Genomic DNA, 5,106 nt, shown 5'->3' with positions numbered 1-5,106 from the left:
TCTATGACATAATAAGTACTTCAGAAAGCTGATATATGCAATATATACATATTTAATATTTACAAATGCTATATTTACATACATATACAAGTTTACAACAAAATATTTACATATTTACACATTTATGATCATTAAAATTGATAACAAAATATTGCACAAAATGGGAGGGTCCAGCAGCCAGCGTTAATATCTGATAATGCTACTGGACCCTCCTGAATATATGATGCTGGGGCAGTGAAAGTGATTATTTGACAGGCAGTGGCAGTGATCTACCAATTGTCGTCATTAATTGCTACAATAAAATAATAAAAATAATGAATAATAAATAATAAAATATAATAAATAATAAAAAATAAAAGAAGATATTGAAATAATAAAAACATATAAAAAATGAATGAAATACGTAATAAATTAATTCATAGATTAAGAATTAGAAATTAAAAGGAAAATCCAAATTCATATAAATAATTTGAATCAAAATTGGACATTAGATATAACTATTAACGAATATTTACAACAGGAAAATAAATGATCATAAATTAATCAATTGTCGCATGCGCAGTAAGGGAATATGATCATGCGGGCGATATTTACACCTCAAAAATTCATGTACTATGACAATTCCCTTAGCTTAATAGCCACCCATCGAATACAACCCCCCTTCCCTTTCTTCATCAGCTTCATCCCTACTTTTCCTTAACGCCCTAAGTGCCTTCCTCCTTCTTTTACTGACCTCCCTTGCCCTAATTCTTGCCCTCTTTATTCTATATTTATCTTTAATCTGCGCACAAATGGTAGTGTGAATCCCCATTTTGAGATTTAGTTTTTTGAAAATTCTGTAGCGACTAGACTCTGCGCCACAGTTGAACGCAAGAATTGCAAGGTTGACTGCATTGCGAACAACACGTGGACCTCTCCACAGGTGTTTAGGACACCTTTTCCAGATGAGAGCATTGAAGCTCTCATTCTGGTTCTGGGTGATACCTGGGAGGCATCTCTCAAGGAGATCTGGATTACTGAGTCGCGTGAATGTAGGAAGTAGAAGCTCGAGAAACACGGGATCCAAGTGATTCTCATTCATCTTCTCTTTTCCTGTCTTTTTGTATTCACACCAACCATCTTCCGGACAATACTGATGGCGCACATCACTATCAGACAAAGTGACTGAATGATAGAGAATAGCCAGTATTGCCCTGCGCATCTTCTCCACTGCCTCTTTCTTATCATTATCATTATCTAAAGCCTTCATATTAATTGTATTACTACGAATCGTTGACCTATATAATTTACATAACCTACCAATTGACCCTGTATCTGCTGTCCCTCTTAGCCTACCCTTAGCCCGCCCTACCCCCTTCCCATCCTCTAACTTACCCTTGTTATCCTTCCTTACCTTATCAAGTGCCTTATACATTCTTTTACCCACATGCCCTACACAATCTAATTTATGTACTGTACATTCATCCCCATATATATCCTTAACTGCTTTGTATGCCGCACTGTCCCCATCACTTAACATATACTTATACCTTAATTTATATTTATCTTCAGATCTACCCCAAATTTTAACAGCCGCATCTACCTCCATTTTTCCACTACTCCCTTTATGAATCCCTAAGCAAACATCCTTATGACTAGCTTCCCATGCCTTATATTTATCACTACTTTTATCCCAGCCCTTCCTATACTCACATTGTTTACATGTTTTTGACAGTACCTCAGTATCCAAAACCTCCCCAGTATCTATTGAGATCACCACCCCCACCCCATGATTCGATGTGTGGCCACGCCTATGCCAAGTACCATCGTAGGACACTGCCACCTCCACAAAGTCATCCTCTTTTATCGATGGGTCCTTATCCATGGCCCTCCTCCTTAGGCACTCTGCCGCCATCTTCATGTGCTCCTCAGTGGCCTGCAAAATAAAAATAGTGAGAAAATGGATTTCATGAACACTTAGTCTTTAGTCATTTATAGGCTTCACTAAAAAATGTTTTCAGCACTGAGTGAATTATTTTTGTATCATAGAAATGGATATCACTATATCACGATGCTCAACCATATAATTATAGCTTTGGAGTACATGTAAATGTAGGTTAATTATAGATTTTAGATAATTATGAGAAAGCGTGAAAGAATAATGACTCACTTCTTGTGCTGCTTTTGACAAAGCGGCCAGATGGCGTTCATAGGATGGGGCTGTAACTGGTGGCGAAGTACCCAGGATTGTTGTGAAGTCACATAGTCCCTCACGGGCTAGTCCAACTTCACTGGCCGCCAGCGTAGCTCTTCTGTTTATCTCGGCAGACTTCCCTGGCCCTTCACAAGCATTCTCTGAGGTACAAAATTCCTCCTCTTTGCTGCAGATGGAGCATCGTAAGACCAGGGTGCAACTCAGCCCCTCCCTCTTCGATGAGTCTTCAAAAGGAATCAGATGCCCTATAGTAGAAAATATGGATTATGGAATAGCTGTTTAACTAAAATTAATCAAAGGTTGACATTACATCTGCAATTTTGAGAAGAATAGGATCAATATTATAGTAAAATGAGGATTTTTATTGTTTACTAGACTTATTCTATATGTTATTGTATTTAAAGTGGATTATGTAAACCCAAACTTTCAGTTTATTTTTTTAGAAAAAAAATTGTGGAATTCAGAATATACTCCTAGGCCTACCCTAAATTAAAAAGCAAACCATTTCAGATCAATAATATCAAGTTATAGATATACTTTGATAATGATTTTGCAAACAATGGTGGATTTGTAACCCAACATTTGTCAGTCTTTTTATTATTTCTTATAATTAGACTTCAGTCTTTACTTTATTTCATTTTTTTTTTTTTTTGCTGCCAGGCAGTCATATGGCAGTAGTGTCTGTACATGCACATGTATCTCAAAATATTGCATTTTGAAATGGGTAAGAGCTACATTCATGAAATGTGAATTATCAAAAATAACAACCAATAAGAAGTACATACCTCCCTGGCACACATGAGCCCTTTGCAAAGTAGAAGCAAGCTGTTTGCCACTGATCAGGTAAAAACCTTCAAGATCCCTACGTGAATCTGTACATGTGGGACCGCTTTGTAGATCTGGGCTTTCACTGGTTTTGTTGAGAGATAGCTTTCTTTCTGATGCTGTTATCACTTCCTCCTCCTCCTCTTCTCTATTTTCCAGCTTTTTCATGACATGGTATGGTGTTCCTCTAAAGAAGTTCTTCTTTTTTACGTATTTTGGGGTTTTGCGAGGCATTTTGAGTCGAGTATCCACACACAGCCAAGATCACATGAGTTTGAAGAAAAGTGATTGTTCTGTCTCCGCCTCTAGATGGCAGTATTGCACATGTATAAAACTAGTCTAGGAATTCAGACCTTGTTCTCCTCTTCATTTTGAGACCTTATTTGATAGGTTTTGGTTTACAATTTTATTTTTAATGAATTTTCAAAGAAAATAATGCGATTTTCGTGTGAAGGGAGCGCCAAAAGGTAATTCAATGCTGTGAAATCCTTGACTTTGAACTTGAATTTAACATATTTCTAGTGATTTATTTGACATAAAAATTTAGATTATGGTATTTCAGATATCCCTTATTCCAATGATCCAAAAATTAAAAAAATGTTTTTTTGTGTCAAAATTGTCCCAGATTACTATTTATACCCCCTTAAGATATTTACAGTCTTGACAAAGTACAATGGACTCTCATCATACAAGAATTTGCTGATTGAATTTCATTACTGAAATGTAAACATTATTGTGAATTTCTGTCATCTTGTATGGAACAAAAAAAAATATTTTAATCAATTTGAAAAATATATCATATTTGCGAGAAGCTGATATGACTATATATAAATAACCAGTCTTGTTTTCAATCTTGCATGTCTCGCCATTCGTAATCAGTCTTTTTGTCTTTTAGAGAACAACTGTTCTGGCTTTCTAGATCCAGAACTCATGGTAGACTGACAGTGATGGATTATGGGTAAGTCAAGTGTTTGGATTCTAGCCTTTTATTGCCTTCTTTAAGGCAGAATTATGCTGTGCTCTATTCTTTTTGTCAAAAATACATGTATGAGGTGAAAACTGTGAATCCCAGGTGCTCAAAGATATTTGAAAGATAAAAATCATCATTGAAAATTGAAATTGCAATATTTTCGCACTTCGCAGCCAAAAGGCTGAATTTACAGGCTTAAAGACTATATTTCCTTCATCTAACTCTATTTCAGAGGATTATTCTGTTTGTCTCATCTTTAATAGTTCTCATCAATCCACAAAGATATCGTGGACACATAACAGCTTGAGAATAAAAGACAGACAAAAAAGCTGTGAAGAAGAATATAAAGGCTAACCCGAAGACTGAAAATAAGAAATAACATAAAAATATAGGGGATAAGAGAAAGGAAAGGGGTGTATACATGCATGTATAGAATATATGAAGGATAGAGAGAAAGGACAAAGAGAAAGGATACATGAATTCATGTACACAAACAGGTAACTCTGACTTAAATGAAATCTTCTTGGACCATTTTGACTTTGGAGAAATTTGACACTGAAAAACCTTTATACAACGCCTAACTTTTTTTTTTCTTAAGAATTTGGTGTAAAAATTCCTTTGACTTAAGGCAAATATTCGACTTACGGAAAGTTGTCTTAGGCAGAGTTACCTATAGTAAACTCTTTGACTAGTGAATTCTAATCTTTAATCAGAATTTGTACAATGTACAGGTTTTTTTTTTTCAAGTGTAATGCTGGTTCCCCTTCTGCACTGTTCAGTAAGCCTGAGGCTTTTTCGCTACATTGGAATCATTCTATATGATCTTAAAAAGCAATACGAAAGTAAAAGACAGCAAGAGATGACAAGATGGCACGGGACAGGACAGGAAGGGATATCGGGAACTACCTGGGGAGTGTTTCATTAAGTATCTTGTCAATATTTATTTTCATCAACAAATTACTCTCAGCCAATCAGATGCAAGCATTTCGGTAGCTTGTAACAAATAGTCAATGAAACCTCACTAAGTATTTGTTGTGTAAAGTTCTCTCCTAGACATACCTGAACAAGATGTAGGGCAAATCAAAGCCGGATTGAGACTAGGAAATCTAGTTGGATC

At 35.7% G+C, this 5,106-nt stretch overlaps 1 pseudogene; it reads right to left on the bottom strand.

Annotated features, from left to right (window-relative positions):
- Positions 1 to 1,670: 1,670 nt before the first annotated feature.
- On the bottom strand, positions 1,671 to 4,058 carry LOC135155032 (uncharacterized; annotated as a pseudogene).
- Positions 4,059 to 5,106: the final 1,048 nt, after the last annotated feature.

This window comes from Lytechinus pictus, chromosome 8, assembly GCF_037042905.1.
Source record: "Lytechinus pictus isolate F3 Inbred chromosome 8, Lp3.0, whole genome shotgun sequence".
Classification (NCBI taxonomy): domain Eukaryota; kingdom Metazoa; phylum Echinodermata; class Echinoidea; order Temnopleuroida; family Toxopneustidae; genus Lytechinus; species Lytechinus pictus.
Note: the sequence above shows the minus strand (reverse complement) of the source record. Positions and strands in the feature narration are given on the sequence as shown.